Genomic DNA, 26060 nt, shown 5'->3' with positions numbered 1-26060 from the left:
TCGTGCCAGGGAAACACACGCGACCCCTCAGGCGCATCGACCTTCCCGTCTGCTTCGGCACCCCCTCCAACTACCGCAAGGAAGTCCTTACCTTCGAGGTGGTCGGGTTCGGAGGAACCTACCACGCCATCCTGGGGCGACCATGCTACGCCAAGTTCATGGCAGTTCCCAATTATACCTACCTCAAGCTCAAGATGCCAGGCCCCAGCGGTATCATCACGATTGAGTCCACGTACGAACATGCATACGACTATGACGTCGAGTGCATCGAGTACACCGAGGCTCTCGCCGAGGCCGAGACCCTCATCGCCAACCTCGACCAATTCAGTGGCGAGGCACCTGACTCCAAGCGTAGCGTGGGGACGTTTGAGCCCGTGGAGGCCATCAAGCTCGTCCCGGTCAACCCCGCCTGCCTCGACAACCGAGCGCTGAGGATCAGCGCCACCCTCGACATCAAATAGGAAGCCATGCTCGTCGACTTCCTCCATGCGAATGCCGACATATTCGCATGGAGTCCCTTGGACATGCCGGGCATACCGAGGGAGGTCGCCGAGCACACCCTGGATATCCATGCCGGCTCTAGACCGGTGAAGCAACGCCTGCGCCGCTTCGACGAGGAAAAGCGTAGGGCCATCGGTGAGGAGGTGCAGAAGCTCTTGGCGGCCGGGTTCATCAAGGAAGTGTCCCACCCAGAGTGGTTGGCTAACCTCGTGTTAGTTAGGAAGAAAAATGGGAAATGGAGGATGTGTGTAGATTACACCGGTTTGAACAATGTCTGTCCAAAAGTTCCCTTCCCATTACCCTGAATCGATCAGATCATTGACTCCACTGCTGGGTGCAAGACCCTGTCTTTCCTTGATGCGTATTCTGGTTACCATCAAATCAAGATGAAAGAGTCCAACCAGCTCATGACTTCTTTCATCACCCCATTCGGCATGTACTGCTACGTGACTATGCCTTTCGGCCTCAGAAACGCAGGGGCCACATACCAGCGGTGCATGACCCAGGTCTTCGGCAACCACATTGGGCGGACCGTCGAGGCCTATGTGGACGACATTGTGGTCAAGACTAGAAAGGCCGAGGATCTCGTCGACGACTTGAGGATAGCCTTCAAATGCCTTAGAGAGAAGGGCATCAAGCTCAATCCCGAGAAGTGTGTGTTCGGGGTCCCCCGAGGCATGCTCTTGGAATTCATAGTCTCAGAATGCGGCATTGAAGCCAACCCAGAGAAGGTCTCAGCCATAACCAGCATGGGACCAATCAGAGACCTCAAGGGAGTATAAAGGATCATGGGATGCCTTGCGGCCCTGAGCCGCTTCATCTCGCGCCTCAGCGAAAAAGGATTGCCTCTGTACCGACTCTTGAGAAAATCCGAGCGTTTTTCTTGGACCCCCGAGGCCAAAGAAGCCCTCGACAGACTCAAAGCACTGCTCACAAATCCTCCCATCCTGGTACCCCCGGCCAGGGACGAGGCCCTCTTACTCTACGTCACCGCAACGACCCAAGTGGTCAGCGCTGCCATAGTAGTAGAAATGCCGGAAGAGGGGCATGCTCTACGCACCCAACGACCTGTTTACTTCATCAGCAAAGTGCTCTCCGAGACCAAAACGCGTTACCCCCACATCCAGAAGCTGGTCTACGCCATAGTCCTGGCCCGACGCAAGCTGTGTCACTACTTCGAGTCTCACCCAGTGACCGTGGTATCGTCTTTCCCCTTGGGAGAGATAGTCCATAACCGGGAGGCCTCAGGCAGGATAGCCAAGTGGGCCGTCGAGCTTATGGGGGAAACCTTGACTTTTGTGCCTCGAAAAGCGATTAAGTCTCAGGTCTTGGCCGATTTTGTGGCTGAATGGACCGACACCCATCTACCACCTGCCCAAGTTCGGACAGAATGCTGGACCATGTACTTCGATGGGTCTCTGATGAAGATCGGGGCAGGCGCGGGACTCCTCTTCGTCTCGCCCCTCGGAGTACACATGCGCTACATGGTGCGGCTCCACTTCGCCGCCTCCAACAACGTGGCCGAGTATGAGGCCCTCGTCAATGGCTTGTAAGTCGCCATCGAACTTGGGGTACGGCGTCTCGATGTCCGGGGCGACTCGTAGCTCGTCGTCGATCAAGTCATGAAGGAGTCAAATTGCCTCGACCCCAAAATGGAGGCTTACTGCAAGTTGGTTGGTCGCCTAGAAGACAAGTTCGACGGTCTCAAACCAAACCACATCGCGTGGAAGTACAATGAGGCCGCCGACGAACTGGCAAGGATGGCCTCGGCACGGGCTCCGGTCCCCCGAACGTATTTGCCAGGGACCTTCACAAACCTTCCATTGACCACACCCTGGTAATAGAGAAGGGCCCACCTGTGGAAACCACGGCGGGGCTCGACGCCCCCTCTACTGCCGAGACCCCCTCGACCGAGCTCGAGGTCATGGAAGTCAACACCGAGCCTCTGCAGACCGACCAGGACGTGGATTGGCGAATCCCGTTCCTCGGTTGGCTTGATCAGGGGGAGCTTCCTAGCGACAGGGCCGAAGCCCAACAGCTTGCGCGCCGAGCCAAGACTTACGTCCTTTGTCCTCCAACGATGTATCACTACTGAGGCGGGCCGAGCCCTGCTTTGGGACTTGCATGCAGGTGCCTGCGGGCACCATGCGGCGCCTCGGACGCTCATAGGAAATGCTTTCCGCCAAGGGTTTTACTGGCCAACGGCGGTCGCCGACGCCACCAAGCTAGTACGCTCCTGCGAAGGATGTCAGTACTATGCTCGACAAACACATCTTCCGGCCCTGGCCCTCCAAACCATCCCCATCATGTGGCCGTTTGCCGTATGGGGGCTCGACATGGTCGGGCCTCTACAAAAGGCCCCCGGAGGCTAAATGCTTCTACTGGTATCAATCGACAAGTTCTCCAAATGGATCGAGGCTCGTTCGATCAATCGAATCAAATCTGAGCAGGCAGTGCTATTCTTCACTGACATTATCCACAGGTTTGGGGTTCCTAACACCATCATCACCGACAACGGGACACAGTTCACCGGCAAAAAGTTCCTGACGTTTTGCGACGACCACCACATCCGTGTGGCCTGGTCAGCCGTAGGACACCCAAGGACCAACAGCCAAGTAGAACATGCCAACGACATGATCCTACAAGGCCTCAAGCCAATAATTTACAACCGGTTGAAAAAGTTTGACAAGAAATGGCTCGCCGAACTCCCATCGGTCATCTAGAGCCTGAGGAACACTCCAAGCCGAGCCACGGAGTTCATGCCTTTCTTCCTAGTCTATGGGGCCGAGGCCATCCTCCCCACTGACTTGGAATATGGTTCCCCAAGGCTACAAGCCTATAACGAACAAAGTAACCGCACCACCCGAGAGGACGCCCTCGATCAACTAGAGTAAGCCCGAGACATCGCGCTACTACACTCGGCTAAATACCAGCAGACCCTACGGCGCTATCAGGCCTGGCGCGTCCGAAGCCGAGACTTGAAGGTAGGCGACTTGGTGTTGAGGCTAGCACAGAGCAACAAGGGCCGCCACAAGCTGACCCCACCATGGGAAGGACCGTACATCATCGCCCAAGTACTGAAGCCCGGGACCTACAAGCTGGCCAACGAGAAGGGCAAAATCTTCACCAACGCTTGGAACATAGAACAACTACGTCGCTTTTATCCTTAAATTTCCAAGCATTGTATATGTTGTTTCTCGGAATACAATTAAAAAGTGTTCTTTAGTTGGTCTAATTTTTCGAGAAACCCCCCAAGCCCATTGTGGGTCTCGGCAATACAATAACACGGTAAGGGAGACTCGGCTCTGCCTCGGCAGAACCAAGCCTCCCTTGGGGGCTAAATGGGGGACTCCCCCTAAGTCCCACGCACGCTCTGACGAATCGGATGTAAAAACCCCTCGGACCAAAGTATGTTTCCTAAGCAAGAGGCCGGTAGAGTCACAAGATGGCCTACGCCTCCGGGCTACGGCACTCCCTCACTACCTCTCGCCCAAGGGACGGCTTAGGCTCCAAGGAGGCGTTTTGCAAAAGAAATATGATCAGAAGCAACAGAGGGTAGAGGCTCGGAAACACGAGAAAAACAACTAAGAAACACAAATACTTCAAAAAGAAAGGCCTCGACGGCCACAAGCGTTACGATGCAAAGATAATTCCTACTCTATTTTTACATGGCCCCTTGGGCCCAGGTCAAGGCTCAGGGTCTCCAGCATCGGCAGATGGTAGGGGAGGGACCACCTCCTCTTCGAAGAGCATCGCCAACATCATGCCAGGGCCTTCCGCTGCCTCCATCAGCTTCGTGACCGCCGCGTCGGCCTCCTCGTCATCATCAGGCAGTACATAGCCATCACTGATGGCCGGGAGGTCGACGCCAACATAGTGAGAGGAGATGACAGCCAACGCGCGCTTGACACCCGTGTGCAGTGCTCCTCGGAGCCACTCGTGCATCTGGCTGCTCAGCGTGATCAAACGGCTCCCAAGGGAGCTGCCTGACTAAACCCCTTCGACCTCCAAGGCCTCGCAGGCGGAAAGGGCGGCACGTTTCAGCGCCTCGTGCTCCCCGATCTTGGTCTCGAGCACCGTCTGCACCATGCTGGAAGCCTCAGCTGCCCGAGTAACCTTCACCTCTGACTCTGCACCACAGAAAGCGGAATGAGGTTGAGCGAGGGAAAAAACAACCAAAATTAGGGGTGGAAGCCCACGGAACTCACCCTTGGCCTTCTGCTCCCAGCGTCGGGTCTCGACCTGATAGGCCTCGGCTTTCTCCTTCCAGCATAGGGCCTCGGCCCGGGAAGCCTCGGCCTTCTCCTTCAAGCACTGGGCCTCGACCCGAGAAGCCTCGGCCGCCCTAGAAGCTTCACTCCCCAGCTCTGTGTCACACAAGGAAGTTAGGGAGCGAACATAAGGAAAAGAAAACAAGACAAGGGGACTAAAACTCACCCTCGACTGTCCCCCTCCAAACCACAGCCTCGGTTTGCGAGGCCTCAGCTGCAGCAAGAGCCTCATCTAAGGCACCTTTCGTCAGCTGGTGCGCATTCTGTTCTGCCCCTAGCTGCCCCGCGAGAGCGGTGGCCGAGGCCGTAGCTTCAACGGCTTGAGCCCTGAAGGCATCCCGATCACTGGCCGCGCGGGCGAGCTCCTCCTCCAACTCCTTGACCCGCACCGCCAGAGGGGCAAGCTGTTCCTAGGCCGTGGCCACCTTGACCTTCACGTCGGCACAATGAAGGCGGAGGTCCTCCACCTCCGCGCTCCGCGCCGCCAGGAGCTCGTTGGCACCCGCAAGCAGGCCCTTTTGCCGCTGGAGCTAGTCCCAGATGTCCCTCTCTCGTCGGAGAAAGACCGACTTCCCAAGGGACCAGGTCTCGAGCTCCTAGGGAAGCAGAATAGGGGTCATTGATTGCAACAAAACTCAGAAAAAACAACGTCGCGCGAGAAAAGAAAACGCGAACCTAGGCGACTCTGGGCAGTTCGTCGGCCACCACGGACAACGCCGTCCATAGTGACCGCTCTGCCAGCTGGTGGTATTGATCGAAGGTGCCCCAGCGCCTGCCCTCGGTTGTGTCCTCGAGGGTGAATAGAGGCTCCCCCTCAGGGTCGTCCCGGCTCCGCCACAGTACCCGCAGGTGATCCCACCCGTGAGGCTCAGGTCGCGCCCGCATGAGGGCCGAGCTTCCCTCACCCAAGATCGGAGCCGGCTGTTCCACGGCGCCGGTCTCCTCGGCGTCGACCGCCTCCCACGCCCGGGAAGTATCGTCGGAGGAGATCGGATAGACCTCCGCCTCTCGGGCGCTCTCTCGTAACAACGGCGGGCCCTGAACCAAGGGCGCCACCAAGGCCTCCGCCGCCTTCATCTCCGCCTCCTGGATAGATGGCCTCGCCGCCATCACATTGGCCTTGGCAATCTTGGGGGCTCCAGCCTCCACAATTATGGCCTCGACGGTCTCGGGGGCTCCGGCCTCCACCATCGTGGCCTCGATGGTCGTAGAAACACCGACCTCCGCCGCTGCGGTCTCAGCGGTCTTGGGCGCCCCGGCCTCCGTCACCTCAGCCTCGGAGACCCCGGGGGCCTCGACAACCAAGGGCACCCCGGCCCCATCCGACTCGTGAGCCTTGCCCTCGCGGGGCGAAAGCACTCCCTCCCCTGTCTGTGTCGGGGTCGCCTCGGCAGCCCCTCCTTGGGTGGCCGGCTCCTTCGGGTCGGCCCTCGCCGACGCCGCGCCGCGTTGTATAGCGGCTTGTGCCTCCGCCACCCAATGGGCGGAGGAGCCGGGGCTCGCCTTGAGCGCCTTAAGGGGCGCCAAGGGAAGCTCATCCGCAGGCCGCTTCTGACTAAGGAAAAATCACCTACAGGGTCAGCATGAGACCAAAGAGTGAACGGAAGGTACTACGACCCCACCAAAAATACACCTACCTTGAACGGGGCAGCAACCGCTTCGCCACGGCGACCCTCGTCCACAAAGGCGGTGGCGGCGGCAGAGGCATCGCCTCCGTGTCCATCGGCGTCGGCCGGTCCTCAAAGGACCCCGGTGCCCCGTCGGTCCTCTACGGGGGCGGTTGCGTCGCCTCCGCCGCCACTTGTTCCACCACCGCCGTCGAGCCCACCGGGCTGACGGCGCGCTTGCCCAATGCCCACGCCCCAGGCATGTCGGCCTCGGCCCCGGAGCGGGCAATCGCCGACCCCGGGTCCACTCCTCCTCCTCCTCCCGGGAGCGCTGGGCTGCTTGCCGACGCCCTAGGTACCACCTCCACTACATCAGGGAGATGGTCCAGGGGACCTCACCCCACCTCGCCCTCGTCATCCCCGTCCGAGGCCTCTGTCGATAGCGACGGTGACAGGGATTCCTCCAACGGGAGGCCATCCTTCCTCTGTTGACGGCGGCGCTTGTCTACCTCCTCGCGCGCGAGGATCTTCTTTGTGCGCTTCGCCGCCTTGGCGTCTTTCCATTTTTTCTGTGCGTCGGCGTGCGCCCGGTTGATCGCCCGCCACCTCGCGTCCTCAGGAACGGGTGGCAGAGAGGAGCGCACATCCCTCATCCCCTGCAGGAACGATGAACGCGCATAAGGGAACAAGAGGTAAGGGGAAACGGAGGAGGCTCGGGGGCTACAGCGGCACACAACTTACCAGCGAGAGGAACCGCCGCGACGGTTGCATCGCGATGGGGGTCAAGTTGCCACCCCTCAACTTCGCCTCTACCGTCTCCCCCACCCAACGAACAATTTCCTCGTCGGAAAGGGCGGAGGAGGACATCCGGATGCCCTCAATGGGCTCACCCGGCTTCATCTCAAACAGCCGCCGCCGCCGAGCCATCAGCGGCAGCACCCTCCGATGGTGGAAGGTAGCCACGACCACAGCCACAGTAAGGCCACGGCCCTGTAGCCTTTCCAACCCCTCTAGAAGCGGCTGCAGCTTGGGCTGGTCGTCCTTCGGGACGCCGTACTTCCATCTCTCCGGGCAGCTCCCCACAATCCGCCCAGTGTAGGGGGGAAGTCCTCCATCGTCGTTACGAAGGTAGAACCAACTTGTGTACCACCGGTGATTGGATGACGCGAGCTGGGCCGGGATGTAGAGATGCTGGCGGTCTTGGCGCACCTGGAGAGTGCAGCCGCCGGCCCTCATCACTTTCCTCGTACCCAACGTGCCCGTCGGCTTAGTGGTGTGCCCCACCCGGAATAGATGGAGCCACAACTGCTAATGGGGAGCAATCCCTAAGTACCCCTCGTAGACGGCAACGAAGATGGCCGCCTGTGCGATGGAGTTGGGGTTGAAGTTGTGGAGCTCCACGCCATAGTAGTGCGGGAGCGCCCGCATGAACCGATCCGCCGAGACACCGAGGCCGCACTCGTGGAAGGAGACGAAGCTCACGACATAGCCGTCGTGAGGCCTCGGCTCTGGCTTGCCGTACGGAGCGATCCACTCTGGCCTGTTGGGGTCTGTCACCGGACGAAGGAGTCCGCCATCGACGAGCGATTAGAGCGTCTCCACGGTGACATCGGAAGGATCCCAGGGGTCCGCCTCGACAACAATGATGTCGCTGGCCATGAGCGTGATGGAAGGATCAGAGGCAGCGGTGAGTTTTTCTCTCTCTCCCACGCTCTCGCTTTTTCTCGCTTTCTCCCTGGCTCGCTCTTCTCCCTTCTTCTTCCCGGCACCCGCTGCTCTAGCGACGGCTCGATGGAGGCAGAGCCAACGCAGGCAAGGTAAGGTGAGGAGGGGCGAGACTCTTCGAGTATTTATGTAGGGGGGAGGCGAAACAAACAGGCGATGAAATCAGGGAAGTTTCCCCCCAATCCGGCGCAGTTAACCACGAGCCGATTTTGCCGCCCACGCGCCCACTTCTTTCTCATTAATTGCGGGAACAATTATGTCCCATCCACCACGTCACGCTCGGCCACTATGGCAGCAGGCGTCATTTCGCCTCCCTAGGAAACTGCCTCAAAAGGCGCGCCACCCGTTGCCGAGCCAATGGGGAAGATATTCCCCTCGGCCTATTCCTTTCAGATGAAGGAACCAGGCCCTGAGCCTATTACGGTCTAGGGGTTCGAAGGCTGGGCCCCAAGGGGTTTTGACAGCCGCCCCAAGACAACAGAGTTAGGGATGACCACGGGCGAGCCTATACGGGGCTGAGGCCCAAGCAAGCGAAACGCTTGGGACGCCCTAAGTCGTGTCCGAGACTGGCAGGAAGGTCTCTGAATGGGATCCCACCGTAGGGAGGCACCGAGCCACCGAGGCCCAGCGAACGGCCTTGGCACCCACTAGAGAAACCCTCTGGTACTCTTGGAGTGCGTCTCTGGACCGCTAGCTGTCCCCTAGCGAACAGGGCATGGGCCTCCACTCGGACTTACCCGATAACAGCTCACCGGAAGTGCCAACACTCATGCCCACCGAGGGTAGCCTGGCACATTCCACCCCTCCTTCCGAGCAAAAAGGAAGCATGAGGGTCGTACAAAAAAGTTAGGGGAACCCCCGACGGACCTCTCGCCCCGTGCAGAGGCTAGGGGTCTCTTCCTGCAATCTTGCCGAGACCTAGCGACCCCGGTTCGCACTCGAGGGGGCTCGGCAAAACAACCCCTCCTTCCGAGCAAAAAGGAAGCGCGAGGGTCGTACAAAAAGCCAGGGGAGCTCCTGACGGCCCTCTGCTCTATGCGGAGGCTAGGGAGCCCTCCCTGCAACCTCGCCGAGACCCCGCGACCAAGGCTCACACCCAAAGGGGCCTCGGCAAACAAACCCTCAAGCGTGAGGGGCGTATAAAAAGGTAGGGGAGCTCCCGATGGCCCTCTCGCCCCGTGCAGAGGCTAGGAGGCTCTTCCTGCAACCCTGTCAAGACCCAGCGGCTCTGGCTCGCACCCGAATGGGCTCGGCAAACAAACCCTCCGTCCAAACGAAAAGGATATGTGAGGGTCGAATAAAAAAGCCAGGGGACCCCTGACCGCCCTCTTGCTCCAGGCGGCGGCTCGAGGGCTCCTCCTGCACCCTAGACAATGACAAACGATCTAAGTCCGCGCTAGAAGTTTCGTTACAAATACGATAAAGGGCACTGAGCCCGTTACGGTCTAGGGGTTTGAAGGCTGGGCCCCTAGAGGTTTCGATAGCCGCCCTAGGGCAACAGAGTCAGGGACGACTTTGGGGCGAGCCTACGAATGGCCGAGGCCCGAGCGAACAATCGCTTGGGGCATCCTAAGTCGTGTCCGAGACCGGCAGGGAAGTCTCCAAATGGGATCCCACCATAGGGAGGCACCGAGCCACCGAGGCCCAGCGAACGGCCTCGGCATCCACTAGAGAAACCCTTTGGTACTCTTGGAGTGCGTCTCTGGACCGCTAGCCGTCCCCTAGCGAATGGGGCACAGGCCTCCACTCGGACTCACCCGATAACAGCTCACCGGAAGTGTCGACGCTTGTGCCCATCGAGGGTAGCCTGGCACAGTCCACCCCTCCTTCTGAGCGAAAAGGAAGCGTGAGGGTCATACCAAAAGCCAGGGGAACCCCTAACAGACCTCTCGCTCCATGCGAAGGCTAGAGGGCTCTTCCTGCAACCTCGCCGAGACCCCCGCGACCCGAACTCGCACTTGTGGGCTCGGCAAATACGATAAAAACTCCTCACTCAAACACAAAAACAAAAAAAGCCCCTAGAGGAGTAACTCCACTCCTCTAGGGCCTCGGGGGCTACACCCGACGGGTGCGCTCGCGTGCAACCACCAAAACCTCAAGAAACAAAACACAATCCCTACGGGAGCGACTGCAAACCAAGTCTCGATAAACCCTCAGGGAGAATGCACTCACCCTCCCTGAGGCTCGGGGGCTACTGTCGGGTACCATAAAATGGGGTACCCCAAGCGTATAGCAAAAGAGGCACTAAAGTCCCATCAATGGCAAAGTTAGAGGGTAAGCCATGGGCTCATAACCAGCCCCATCCGAGCCCACCCGGCTCTCCGCATCGCCTCAGGCCTCTCACGGGAGGTCTAGGCATCCTGACACAATTTCCGCCTCGTGCGAGGCCTCTCACGGAAGGCCTCGGCAAGGAGCCCAATCTCCATCTCGCGCGAGGCCTCATTCTCCGTATCGCTCGAGGCTGGCTTGTCCATAGCCAGTCGCCCCCACCTCGACCGATCTTCCTGACAGCACGTCATGTCCCATTAATACGTCAACCACTCCCGCAATCTCAGCCGGACGATGGCTCGACACCGCGGAGTGGCCGATGGGATGTGAGGTCGCATCAGCACCATACCAGCTGAGACAGGGCATGGCGGGGATTACCAGTCACTGTATTCTGACGTTGTGCCCACGATCAGCGCCCGCACTACACTGTGCCCCGCGATCCCTGCCTTGAAAACAACACGACACAGACAGCCTGGCCCGGGTCATCACCGCCTCTGAGCCAGCACACCAGATCAACCGCTCTCTCTAGGCCTCGGCACTATGCACCAGGGTCTCGGCTATCTCGGGATTCGTGTCTGTCGAGACCCCCACTGCGATGCAACCTCAGCACCGATCGAGCCTCGGCCTCGCGCATAGTCAGTCCACAGCAACTCGCACACTGACCGTCGCACCCACTCTAAGGCAACCCTGGAGCTCCCATGATGCACAGGATCGGATGTGACCAGCACGCCGCCCTAGTGCCCCAAGGACGAACCACTCCGATGACTACGCCGCCATAGGAACAGGCCACAGGGCTCGGACACGCCGCCTCTGTTTGCACGACGCCGTACAGTTAGCTCATGTACTACCCTTGTCCTCCCTTCAAACTATAAAAGGAAAGGACTTGGGCTATTTTGGGGGGACAGGCACTCACGAAGAACAACACCCTGTAACACACACATTTCCCTACCGCCTGAGAGCAACGTCTCAAGCAGCCCACATCACACCTCACCGAGACCTGGGACTGGCTCCCTCTCTCACCTAGCTTGTAACCCCCTACTACAAGCACTTCGGTGCAAGGAATACAAGATCAATCTCTCAGACTGGACGTAGGGCACGAATTGCCCGAACCAGTATAAGCTTTGTGTCTCTTTGCATCACCATCCGGGATTGGAAACACGTAGTTCAAATTCACTGGTTGGTTGAGGACCCCCCGGTCTGAAACACCGACACCATCCAACAAAAGCTTTCATGTCAACCGCAAGAGTGCTAGAACTCCTTCACATGGATTTATTTGGACCAACAACATACAAGAGTTTGGGAGGAAATCTCTATTGTCTTGTGATCATTGATGATTATTCAAGGTATACATGGGTATTCTTCCTTCATGACAAATCTGTAGTTGCATCTTGCTTCAAGAAGTTTGCCAAGAGAGCACAAAATGAATTTGAAGTGAAGCTCAAGAAGATAAGAAGTGACAATGGGAAGGAGTTTGACAACACAAACATAGAAGCTTATTGTGATGAAGTTGGAATCAAACATGAGGTCTCCGCAACATATACTCCTCAACAAAATGGTGTAGTTGAGAGGAAGAACCGGACATTGATCACTCTTGCAAGAACAATGCTTGATGAGTACAACACCCCCGAAGCTCTATGGGTGGAAGCAATCAACACCGCATGCTATGCATCAAACCGCCTATTCCTTCAAAAGTTCCTTGGCAAGACACCTTATGAGTTGCTCAATGGGAAGAAGCCGGACGTCTCCTTCTTTAGGGTGTTTAGTTGCAAATGCTACATCTACAAGAAGCGGCAACACCTAGAGAAGTTTCAAAGACGTTGTGATATTGGTTTTCTTGTTGGCTACTCATCGAAGTCCAAAGCATATAGACTATTTAATCATGCCACCGGCTTAGTTGAAGAAATATATGATGTGGAATTTGATGAATCTAACGGCTCCCAATGAGCACATGAGAATCTTGATGATGTAGGTGATGAACCATTGAGGGAGGCTATGAAGAACATTCCGGTTGGAGACATCAAGCATAAAGATGATGTACAAGTGATTGATCCACCTTCTTCATCAAGTGTGCCACAAGATGGTGAAAAAGATGGGAGAGTAGAAAATGAAGATACTCATATCTCCCATGAACAAATGGTGGTACAAGCACAAGATGTTGATGCTCCACAACCTCCCCCTCAAGTGGTCAATAGAAGAAATACACCTCTACTTCAAGACCATCCACAAGATCTCATCATAGGGAGTCCATCAAAGGTTGTAATGACTCGATCTTAAAAACTTGCTTCATTTATTGCTCATCACTCTTTTGTCTCTTGCTTTGAGCCTACTAAGATAGAAGAAGCTCTTCAACATCCGGATTGGATAAATGCCATGCATGAAGAGTTAAACAACTTCACCTGTTTGGACTCTTGAAGAGCGGCCAAAAGGTGCAAGAGTCATTGGAACAAAGTGGGTGTTCCGAAACAAGCAAGATGATCAAGATGTTGTTGTGAGGAACAAGGCAAGACTAGTTGCAAAGGGGTTCTCTCAAGTTGAAGGTTTGGATTTTGGAGAGACCTTTGCCCCGGTTGCAAGATTAGAAGCCATCCGTATCCTCCTTGCATATGCATCACATCATGAAATAAAACTTTATCAAATAGATGTGAAAAGTGCATTTTAAATGGCTTTATTAATGAACTAGTCTATGTTTATCAACCTCCCGGGTTTGAAGACCCTAGATATCCTAATCATGTTTATAGGTTGTCCAAGGCACTATATGGGCTTAAGCAAGCCCCAAGAGCATGGTATGAGCGCCTTTGGGACTTTCTCATTGAGAAGGGCTTCACTATTGGGAAGGTCGACACCACACTATTCACCAAGAAGCTTGATGTGCATATCTTCATTTGTCAAGTGTATGTTGATGATATCATCTTTGGATCATCAAATGAAGATTCATGCAAAGAGTTTGGTGAATTGATGTCGAAAGAGTTCGAGATGTCAATGATTGGAGAGCTTACATTCTTTCTTGGTTTTCAAGTCAAGCAAATGAGAGAAGGGATTTTCATCTCTCAAGAGAAATATACTAATGATCTTCTCAAGAGATTCAAGATGGATGAATGTAAGCCAATCAAGACACCAATGCCAACTAATGGACATCTCGACCTAGATGAGGGAGGTAACCCTGTTGATCAAACTCTCTACCGCTCTATGATTGGTAGCTTGTTATATTTGACCGCATCTAGGCCCGACATCATGTTTATTGTGTGTATGTGTGCTAGATTTCAAGCTAATCCTAAGGAAACTCATTTAATTGCCGTAAAAAGAATCCTTAGGTATCTTAAGCACATACCAAGCATTGGCCTTTGGTATCCCAAAGGAGCTATATTTGAATTGGTTGGCTATTCCGATTCGGATTATGCCGGTTGCAAAGTTGATAGAAAGAGCACATCTGGAGGGTGCCATTTGCTTGGTAGATCACTTGTGTCTTGTCCTCCAAGAAGCAAAATAGTGTGGCTTTGTCCACCGCCGAAGCGGAATACATTGCCGCGGGTGCTTGTTGTGCACAAATACTTTACATGAAACAAACTTTGCTAGACTATGGTGTAGTTCTAGATAAAGTATCTCTTTTGTGCGACAATGAAAAGTGCGGTAAAACTTGCAAATAATCCGGTTCAACACTCTCGCACCAAGCACATAGATATCTGCCATCACTTTCTTAGAGATCATATTGCTAAAAATGATATATCACTAGAAGGTGTAAGGACCGAGGATCAATTGGCGGATATCTTCACTAAACCGCTAGATGAGGCAACATTTTGTAGATTGCGGAATGAGCTCAATGTGCTTGATTTTAGTAACTTCACTAAAAATTGAGCTTGTGTTGTCCCTTGCATTACATTGTAATATACAACATGTTTAATGTTTCATAATGCATATAGGGCTTGTCTAACATGGTTAAGATAACCGCCAAAAAGCGTGTGAAGAAGCTTAACCTTAGATCAAACTTGACAAGCAACTAGATTTACTTTCAAGTATTGCATTGCATTTGCATGATTGTTGTTTGTCGTTCGTCTTCAAATTGCCCTCTTATTGCCTATTTTCTTAAAAAGAATTATAGCCTAAGGCAAAATATCTTGAAAAACTTGAGGGTTTGAGAGAGGTCACTCATATCAGTCCCAATTGGTGTTTATTTGGATCTTATTCAAGTTGGGACTTGATTGGGAACATGCAGCATGAAGGTCTTTGAAGATTCGCTGAAGAAAGAGTGACCGAACGTTGCACCGGACTCTGTGCTCCAGCATCCGGTCAGTTCACAGGAGGTGAACTTGCTGCGAAGGAGTGACCGGACTCTACGTTTTAGCGTCCGGTCAGAAGGTTTTCAGCGTCCAATCGTGTGGAAGAAGACGAAGGTTGTATTGACTAGACTCTGGCTGCGTCCGGTCGGTGTCCACCGGATGCGTCCGGTCATGATTCCAGAGGAATTGGACCTCCCTAGAATCGACCAAACGCTAGGTGGCAGCATCCGGTCGCTGCCACCGGAGCGTCCGGTTAGTAGATAACGTGCGGCATCAGGTTTCTTTCTCTGTTTCCTTTTCTGTTACGGTTGGGGACCTCCATTTATTCGCATGGGGTTCAATCCATAGCATCCGCACCTAACCCTAGCCGCCGTCATCGCTGAGCCACCACACTAGCCATGCCCTAGCCACCACCACCGAGCTCTCCTTCATCGCCACAGTCCCACGCTGTGCTCCATTCGCCCGAGCGCCACACCACCACACCGTGCGTCGCCGCCACTCCTGCCCTGCTCTCCGCATAGCCACACCGCTCCTTGTGCCATCGCCCACAGCGCCTCCCCGAGCCACCGCAAGCTCGTGCCTGCCAGTGCCTCCACTGCCCACACGTCGCCATGCCACCTGAGCCGCACCAGCGCCACCTGAGGGCTCCCCTGCTGCACCGCGCGCCACCATGCTGTGCCTTGCCTGAGCCGCCATGCCTCCACAATAGCAATGCCATCACATCCAGCGCCGGTAAAGCCCTAACTCCGAAACCCTAGCTGCCCCAACTTCAGCACAGCGAACCCTCGGCCATCGATTCACCGCATCGCATTGCAGATCCTCGCCGACCAGCAACCCTGGATCTTTCGGTGGTTCCTCGCGTGTCACTTCTTTTTCTTCGGATCGCTGGTTCATCAAGTAGCAAGCCAGTCATTTCAATTTTGTATCTAAATTGCTTGCTTCCTAGGGTTTCACATCTTTAGATATATTGTATTTATTTGTATATCCTATCTATTCCATCGTGCAGTGAGTCGGTGCCATTTTGGTGTCCATTGTAGTTGTCAGTTAACTCGGGGCCAAGCTCGTGAGTACAGAACGAGGCCAAGCCTCAAAAGTGTCAGTTGATCTTTGTCAGGGGCAGTTGTTTCTTCTTTGATCCTTCAGATGGCTCGTACGAAGAATGTCGGAGGTGGTCCTAGTGACAAGGATCCGAGGCCCCCACCTCGCCAGCCCATAGAACCAAAAGGGAAGGTGACCAAGAAGTTGGCAATAAGGAAGCGCAAGTATCCAGATGTAGATACAGCGAGAGCCGCCGTAGTTGATGAGGCCACAGAGCGTGCCGAGAGAGGAGGTGCTCATAGTGGAGTCCAGATTGCTGATCCGCTTTCACCAAAGGCGATGGCTTCACTTCAGCGAGTTGAGCGCCTTCATGGTGGTCCAGCTGGGACTCTCATGATTGGTGGACGGCATGTTGCCATTGATGAGGTTCAAGTTGCTGAGGCCGTAGAGCGTGCCGAGAGAGGAGGTGCTCGCAGTGGAGTCCGGATTGCTGATCCGCTTTCACCAGAGGCGATGACTTCACTTCAGCGAGTTGAGCGCCTTCATGGTGGTCTAGCTGGGACTCTCATGATTGGTGGATGGTGTGTTGACATTGATGAGGTTCAGTCACAGGGGGAGCCACAGCAGCAGGCTCAGCTAGCTCAGTAGACTCAGGAGCCTTAGCCAGCTCAGCAGACTAAGGAGCTACAGCCAGCTCAGCAGACTCAGGAGCCATAGCCAGCACAACAGTCTTAGGAGGGTGAGCAGGTCAAGTAGGCCGAGGAGACAGAGCCGGCACCATAGCCATAGTTATGCCACTCTAGTCGTACTCGTGTCCCAGTTTCACCGAGGCCAGCCACTCAGCGTAGGGGTTCTCGTCCACCGCCTCGACCACAGGGTCCGTCTCTAGTGACCCATCTTGACTTGAGAGCCGCCATGGCCAAGCAGGTGCAGCAGCTGAGGTTCATGGACTTTGAGGTGTGGTTTCCACCTAGGCGGGATGAGAGAGCATCAGAGGGATTCTATACACCCTTGTAGGAGGACTTCTATAATGCCTATCTCAATAGTGGAGCAGTCTTCAGATCGTAGAGAGTGTGCAACATAGAGTCTATTATTGCAGCAGCTGGAGAGAACATTTGCCCCTACCTTGCATATCTGCCAGGGCTGACAGATTTGATTGGACGGACCAGATTATATGTTCCATCTTGGGTTCGCCAGTTCTATGCATCTCTATGGATTGACCCACATCATAGATTTATACACTTTGCATTCGGAGGCAGAGACTACCGGTTGACGAGCACCAGGGTCAGGGAGATTCTTAGGCTTCAGGAGTAGCCAGTCAGGCTCCATGAGGTGTGCTATGGATAGACCGTACCCCCCAGACGCCCTCATGGTGGTATGGTACCTCCTACAGACTTGGTTCGTCACTGCTTCACAGAGCCCTTTGGCGAGGGGTCGAGGAGGAACCCAGTGATCTCACTCCCACTACTCGAGTGATTGAGGCTATCATGAGGAGGACTTTACTTCCGAGGATGGGATATAGAGAGGGATTGACTCAGATACAGCTCTGGCTTCTCAACTCTCTGATGTAGCAGACAGTCTTTGATATCTGGGATCTTCTTCTGTCAGAGATGGAGGACACTATAGCTGAGGGCTTCAGAGGTCACATGCTGCTACCCTATGCTCACTGGGTCACATTCCTTATCCATAGAGCAGTTACTATTAAGTCGCCTAAGATGATTGCTGAGTACAGTGGTGCCACTATAGAGTTTCCTGCTTATAACCTGACTCGGATGATTCGCCACAGTACACCACAGGCACCTAGCCAGCCGAGCCATCGTCCAGAGGTGCCAGAGACTGCAGCCCAGAAGGATGATATTATCAAGGGTATTGCAGCCACAGAGGAGGAGCAGCTTGCTCAGGAGGGGTTGGTCACTAGCGAGCCCAGTGACAGTTCTGATGATGACTACCAGCCCGTTCCTCAGATGCCTCCACGATGACATGATGCTGAGGCCGAAAGCTCTAGTTCAGTGCCACCTACCCCATAGACAAACCCTGCTCTTTTGGCTATACTTGAGCAGATGAGGCAGGACCAGACACGACAGGCTCAGGAGACAGCTGCTACATTTGCTCAGTTCCAGACTTGGCAGGATGAGTTCTAGTGCCAGCAGCTAGTCATTCAGCAGCAGACATAGGCTCTACAGCAGCAGCAGTAGGCTATGCACTAGCAGCAGATCCTCATGCAGCAGCAGCTTCTCGGATTCATACAGCATGTAGTGACAGCGATTGGGGCCCCACCGCCATAGGCTTCGCCCCAGCTTGGTCAGCCTACCACCACTTCGATCACTCTAGTGTTACAGCCCAGTGGGCTTCAGAGTCAGGGATAGTCACCAGCATAGTATGCTTCACCGACAGAGTAGGTGTCCCAGTGGTTCGCTTCGCCAGTGGTAGCCCCGCAGTTCACACCACTCCAGACAGGCTTCACACCGGCACAGATGTTGTCGCTGCTTGAGCCAGACACTTCAGTCTCCAGGAGTCTTGGAGCCTCCTTCAGTGAGTTGACAGGGCAGCCCACTCCTCCATACCTGCATGTTCTAGGTCCTTCTATGGCTACACCTATCACAGCGACGACAGAGACGCTCCCTTCCTCCATGGCATCATCAGAGTCGGCTGCTTCAGTTATACCAGCTCATCCTACAGCAGCACCAGTTCCTAATCTGACCCAGACTACTTCAGCATCACTACCAGCTATAGAGGGTCAGACAGCCCAAAACTCAGGATCAGACGATGATGGCACCCAGTTCCACCTCGCTCCTCGTACCTCAGCGCCCGGCTCGTCCGCTGCAGCCCCGCCGACCGACCCTTAGGTTTTGGTGTTTGACGCCAAAGGGGGAGAGGGTTTGAATATGTTAGGCTTAGGGGGAGCTACTTATTTAGGGGGAGCTTAGTTATTATATTAGCTTATCTATTACATTTGGAGTTTTTATGTGTGAGATACACTATTATGCTTTTGTGTGTGTGATACATTATGCATTCATGTTTACTACTATATCTATGTGATAGTGATATCTATGTGATCGTGATATATGACATGTGTGCTCTCTACTTTGAATTCCTTATATGTCATATCACTTGTGTTTTGCTCATTTGCCTTTGCTTCCGCGTTTTACTCCGATGCAAATGAGCTTCTCTCTTGTACTCATGCTTATTTCATATCTTTTGAGTACATCATGTTGGCTTGGGTCATATAAGCTTGTCTAACACTTTTGTTCTTATTGCCAAAAGCTTATATGAACCAAGCATGTTAAAAACCTCATCTCTTTCACATACTCGAGGTAGTATTGTCATCAATCACCAAAAAGGGGGAGATTGAAAGCATCTAGGCCCCTAGTTGAGTTTCGGTGATTAATGACAATATGTGATTACTGTGACTAACGTGTGTTTTGCAGAAACAATTGAGTTAGGTCACGACAATGGAGATTGATTGGGCAATCATGGTTGTCATGCCCCTACGATGGAAATCGTTTCGGTTTTCAAAGGATGGACGACAAGGTTAAGGATGGACTAGTTCTAAGTGTCGTTTGGAGTTAGAGAGACACTTAGAGTAGTTTAGGACTTTGTTTTTCCTTTGGCCGTACTATTAAGGGGGGTATGAACGGGTAGCTTGACCTAGGTGAGTCTAGTGAGTTAGGTGTGGTGCACACTTGTTAAAACTAGCACTAGGTAGCTCCACAACAACCCTTTGATCCAATGGAGCAAACTTCATTCACATATGTTCGAGAGTTGGAAGTGAATGGAGGGTTCAAATACTGATCGGACGCTGGCTCCGGTGTGATCAGACAGCGGGCTCAGGGTCCGGTCAGTTCATTTGACCAAGGTGAAAGCATCTGGAAGTGACCGGACGCTACAAGGTCATGTCACCGGACGCTGAGGGCCAGCATCCGATCGACTCCTAGTAAGGTCCTAGAGAGGGAGAATCCTGATCAGGACAGCGTCCGGTCAATGCTAACCGGACGCTGATTAGGTTTCGAATACTGACCGGACGCTGCTCATGCAAGTGACCGAACGCTGGGGGTCCAGAGTCCTGATCGACATCAGTAAGGTTCCAGTGAGGGGAAAACTTGACCGGACGCGTCCGGTTAGTGTTGATCAGACGCTGCCAGCGTCTGGTCAACTCTTAACAACTGGAGTTCGGGGTGTACTGACCGGTGCGTCGGTCAACATGAGCGGAGCGTCCGGTCACCCCGCAGAGGCACATAACGGTTCGTTTTTAGCCGGTGTTATAAATACAACCTCTGCTCGTATGTGGGGGTACTTTTGCTCATTCTAACAGCTGAGAAACACCTTAGAGAGTGCCAAGAAGAACAAGGTCCTAGTGAGGTGATTGAGATTTGAGAATCCTAAAGAGAGCCCTCATTAGTGAAGATCAAGAGTAGCAAAGTGTGCATCCACCTTCTCATTAGGCTTGTCGTGGTCAAGTGAGAGTTCGTGCTTGTTACTCTTGGTGATCGCCATCACCTAGATGGCTTGGTGGTGATTGGGAGCTTGGTGATTATCCGGAGAGCTTGTGGATGACCCAACTCAAGTTGTGAGCGGTTGTGGGTGATTCACCGCGATGGAGTGTCGAAGAATCAACCCGTAGAGAGCACTTGATCCTTGCGCGGATCAAGGGGGAGCTACACCCTTGCGTGGGTGCTCCAACGAGGACTAGTGGGGAGTGGCGACTCTCCGATACCTCGGCAAAACATCGCCGCGTTCCTCCTTCTCTATTCACTTTGAGCATTTACTTTGAGCAATTCAATTCGTGTCTTTACATTCATAGAATGGCCATACTAGAGTAGGATTGGAATTTAGGTTGCAAGTCTTTTGTGCAGTAGAACAATTAGAAACACTTTCTAGGCACAAGGGGTTAATTGGGCTAACCATATGATTTATTTATTGCAAAGAAATTTAGAATTAGCCCAATTCACCCCCTCTTGGGCATCTTGATCCTTTCATGGGCCAAGCCCATAATATATCCAACGATCCCCACCAAACTTTAGGGTTTATAACAAAGTAGTCTTAGAATCACATTTCTTTTATATACCAGTGTTTCGATGGAGACTGTTAAGTTGAACATCCATCTAGAGCAATAATTTCACTCAGTCACAACTAAATAATGGACTAAGCCTTGAATTGATAGTTTTGTGTGAGGTGAATGTCACTAAAGTCCTTAGCTGATACTAGGCTGCAAAAGACATCCCCTCTATTTGAAGCATATAAGTCATACTCCAGTGCCCTTCATGAGTGTTTAGAGACCACCCCAATCTCATAGACTGTGACCAGCAGTCTGACTCATATAGGTGTGTTCCTCAAAAGATGTTCTATATGACAATATCTTTGCTTTAGCAAGCCACTTGGAACACATTAAGGTAAAAACCAACCTACCTTACAGAAAAGAAAGATATGCATCAGAAATGAGTCTTACTAAGGATCTTTCCTCACAATTTACTACTAGCTTGTTTCACCATCCTACTTCATGGGATCTCCGATCACATAGAATAGGTTACCACTATAGTAAATTTCATATGGGTCTCAAACCCATCTCTCTCAATGCACATTCTATCGCATTGCGTGACAGACCCTTAGTGAATTGATCTACCAGATTATTAGACGTGTGAACATAGTTCAATGCTATTACTCTGGAGTTTCTCAAATTTCTACCAGATTTTAGTCATCTCTTAACATGCCTTGTGGACTTCATGTTATCCTTAGAACTGTTAACCTTCGTAATCACAGTCTGGTTATCGCAGTTCATAGAAATAGCTGGTATGAGTTTTTTAACAACCGGTAAATCCATAAGGAGATCACGAAGCCACTCAGGCTCAGAGCCAGCGGTGTCTAAAGTTGTGAGTTCTGCTTCCATTGTAGACTTCGTTAAGATAGTTTGCTTGCAAGACTTCTAGGAAACAGCACCACCTCCAAGCAAAAACACATATCCACTTGTGGCATAAAGCTCATCAGCATCAGAGATCCAATTGACATCATAATAGCCTTCCAGCACCTTCGGGTGTTCGGTATAACGAATACCATAGCTCATAGCACCTTTTAGATAGCGCATCACTCTCTCAAAAGCACGCTAGTGATCATCTTCTGGGTTTGACACAAATCGGCTCAGCTTGCACACAGCAAATGAGATGTTAGGCCTTGTTGCACTAGTAAGATACATGAGCGAACCAATAATCTAGGAATATCTCAATTGATCCCTTGCTATTCTCCAATTTTTCCTCAATAGCACACTAGGATCATAAGGTATAGGAGCAGGTTCACAGTCACTAAACCCAAAGCGACTCAACACCTTTTCCACATAGTGGGATTGTAACAGAGTTACCCCACCATCACCTTCTCTCAGAAGCTTGATATTAAGAATAACATCAACCTCTCCTAAATCTTTCATTTCAAAATTATTAGATAAAAATCCCTTCACCTCCTCAATCACTTTGAGGCTGGATCCAAAGATCAGTATGTCATCAACATATAAGCACAAAATAACTCCTTCACCTCCACCATACCAATAGTATACACATTTGTCAGCTTCATTCACAACAAAGCCAGCAGATGTTAGAGCTCTATCGAACTTATCATGCCACTGCTTAGGAGCTTGTTTTAGACCATATAATGACTTTAATAATTTACATACCTTGCCTTCTTGATCATTTTCTACAAACCCACCCGGCTGATCCATATAGATCTCCTCCTCTAACTCTCCGTTTAGGAAAGCTATCTTAACATCCATTTGATGAACGATAAGACCATAAGAGGCTGCCAGGGAAAGCAAAACTTGAATTGTAGTCAATCGGACAACCGATGAATAAGTATCAAAGAAATCCTCACCTTCCTTTTGAGTATAACCCTTGGTCACAAGTCTTGCCTTGTACCTCTCGATAGTACCATCAGGCCTAAGCTTTTTCTTGAACACCCATTTGCACCCTATAGGATTGCACCCATAAGGACGATTAACTATTTCCCAAGTTCCATTAGACATAATAGAATCCATCTCACTCCATACTGCTTCCTTCCATAAGTCAGCATCAAGAGAGAAATATGCCTCTTCAATGGTCGTTGGTGTGTCATCCACAAGGTACACAATATAGTCATCACCAAAATACTTTGTAGTCCTCTGTCTCTTACTTTTTCTAGTGACTATAGTGTCATCCTCCTCAGGATTTTGCATATAGGGTTCCTCAATTTGTTCTATCGGAGTAAAATTTTCATGCTCATGGAGAATTATAAATTCATGACCAGTCGTGCTAGGTGCATTTTTCATGGGAAATTCAATCTCAAAAAATGTAGCGTCTCTAGATTCTATGATTGTATCAACAGTCATCTCAGGAATACTAGAATTTATAATTAAAAATCTATAACCACGCTATGAATAGCATAACTAAGAAAAACACAATCAACAGTCTTTGGTCCAAGCTTTTGCTTTTTGTTTATTGGCACATTCACCTTTTCCAAACAACTCCAAGTTCATTGGTAAGAGAGATTTAATCTCTTCTTCTCCCATTCCTCGAATGGTGTAATTTCTTTATTCTTTGTGGGCACCCTATTCAGGACATGACACGCTGTCAATATAGCCTCACCCACAATTCCTTAGATAGTCTCGCAGTCTCTAACATGTCATTAACCAAATTAGTTAGAGTGCGGTTCTTTCTCTCTGCAATCCCATTGGACTGTGGTGAGTATGGTGGCGTCCTCTCATGAATAATTCCATGCACCGCGCAAAACTCAGAAAATTCATTTAAGAAATATTCCTCCCACGATCGGACCGCAAACGTTTGATTTTCTTCTCAAGTTGATTTTCTACCTCAGCTTTATAGACTTTAAAATAATGCAACACTTCATCTTTAGTTTTCAATAAATACACGTAGCAAAATCTAGTACAATCATCTATAAATGTCATGAAGTGTCATTTACCGCCTTTAGTCAATTCTCCATTCATTTCACATATTTCAGAATGAACGAGTTCTAATGGTGCCAAGTTCCTCGCGCTCAGTAGCCTTGTGAGGCTTGCGCCTTCGATTGCACACACACCTGGCACTTAGAATCTTTGACTAAGTTAAATTTTAAGATTAAATTCAGATTTGTAAGCTGCATGAGACAACCAAAATTAATGTGACAAAGTCGTGAATGCCATATATTCGACTAATCCGAAACATTAACATTGTTCACTACTTTATTACACACATCATCAAGCAAATATAAGTGGAACAAGCCTCCGCAATCATAACATTTTCCAACAAATGTTCCATGTCTCGACACAACACACTTATTGGACTCAAGCATAATTTTAAAGCCATCGCGACACATTTGAGAACCGCTAACAAGATTCTTCTTGATGGAGGGGACATGTTGCATGTTCTTGAATAGCATCATCTTTCCTGAAGTAAACTTCAAAACGACCGTACCAACACCAAGAACACGTGCATGCGAATTGTTTCCCATCAGCAAGGCTCCAGTCCCGCCAGCCTGATAAGAAGTAAACAAAGAAACAACAGCACGCACATGAATATTAGCACCGCTATCCATCCACCACTCAGGTGAAAGATAAACTAAAAGAACAAAAGGTAAAGAATTACCATACCCAGATATTCCTCCTCCAGTCTCGCTAATCACCACGTTTGCTGATTTCTTTTCTTGCCTATATTTGCGATCTGGGCATGCACTTGCCCACTGCTCATCACTCCCGCAAACAAAGCAACCTCCACCTTTCTTGTTGTTTTTCTTCTTAAACTGAACAGTTTGCTTAGGCTTTGTATTGTTGTTCTCTTACATGTTCTTCTTCTTTTTATTACGGGATGCAAATGAGTTTTTCTTCTACACCATATTGGCAGCGGAAGACTCAACTCCTTTTCCACGGTTGTCTTTTGCTCTCGCCCTCTCCTCAACATCAAGAAATCCAATAAGCTCAGCCACGCTAAACTCTTGTCTCTTGTGTTTTAGAGAAATAGCAAAATCTCTCCAAGAAGGTGGCAGCTTAGCGATTATACCGCCGACCACAAACTTGTCGGGCAACAAACATGGAAAATATTCTAGTTCCTTTGCTAGCGCATGTATCTCATGAGCCTGTTCCACTACAGAACGGTTTTCAACCATTTTATAGTCATACAACTGCTCCATAAGGTACAACTCACTACCAGTATCAAAAACTCTAAACTTTGCCTCAAGAGCATCTCATAATTCTTTGCCTGATGTGCAAGATATGTAGTTTTTCTCATACTTACTATGAAGTGCACTAATCACGGTGCCTCAAAACAGGTTATCGGTAGCCAAGAACTTTTGCTCCTCCTTAGGAGTAAATTGTTCAGGCTCCTCCTATGCGGCGTGATAGCAGTTCATAGCAGTCAACCACAACACCAACTTGGCACGCCATATCATGAAATTCTTGCCATAAAAAATATTCGGCTTCAAAGCAGCAGCAAAACCACTGATAAAAATTGCCTAACATTAGGTTTTTGGATTGTTAGATAATTAGGTATTTTCATGGTCAATTTAATTCAGAAATAAAACATCAGCATGTTCGTGACGACATATATGTGTATGTGTATATCACTAACAAACGCTACAGCATGCAAGTATGACATATCGATCGATACAGTAAGTACGCAAAGTACGGTAATAAGAGAGTTAAGAGTGTACCCAGCGGAGGGTCCCATGCCGAGGGCATCGGAGGCTCCATTCGCACCAGACATAGTGCGTTACTCGAAGTCGTGGACCACAGTCGATGTAGGAAGGTGTTCGCAGTGCAGTCCCACGAATGGTCACCAGGAAGAAGACACCTTGTTGTTCCGCGAGCGATCACTAGGAAGAAGACGTTTGCGATGTGGACGAGCAGTCGCGAAATCGCTCCCCAAAAACCTAATCGCCGCACACCCCGTGCAAGGTTCATAGGCGGACGAGGGTTTCGGAGGCACCTGCTCTCCCGTTGCTCTGTGCGCAGAGGTACGGGACGGGGAAAACCAAAGGACGGCTGAGATGTGGTCTCTCAGAAGCGAAAGGGAAGATTGGACTGACGGAGGACTTCTACTTTTATGCCTGCGGCGGGGAGGGAGAAAGCCAACCGAGGAACTCAGGAGACGGAGACACGAAGAGACAGCAAGTGGCGCAAGCCACGCCCGCCCGTCCGCTCGCTCGTCGCCTTGCCTTCCACGCCCACGGCCTCGGCCCGGCCAGCGGCGGCGGCGCGTGCGTGTGTGGCACTCTTGTGTCATTTTCTCAGCTTCTCAATTAAGATGGATAATTTCCAACCAAATAAGTTGAGTCAACGTTTAGTCAAAATTCTGTACGGTATTAAACCATACGACGCTTAATGTTACGGACCATAGAGTTTTATTTGCTTTATTAAATATTATATGGGC

At 51.4% G+C, this 26060-nt stretch overlaps 1 pseudogene; it reads right to left on the bottom strand.

Moving 5' to 3' along the window:
* LOC136465479 (putative disease resistance protein RGA4) overlaps nt 1-26060 on the bottom strand; it is a 66671-nt pseudogene that overhangs the window by 26538 nt on the left and 14073 nt on the right.

Source organism: Miscanthus floridulus, chromosome 7 (genome assembly GCF_019320115.1).
Source record: "Miscanthus floridulus cultivar M001 chromosome 7, ASM1932011v1, whole genome shotgun sequence".
NCBI classification, from domain to species: Eukaryota; Viridiplantae; Streptophyta; class Magnoliopsida; order Poales; family Poaceae; genus Miscanthus; species Miscanthus floridulus.
Note: the sequence above shows the minus strand (reverse complement) of the source record. Positions and strands in the feature narration are given on the sequence as shown.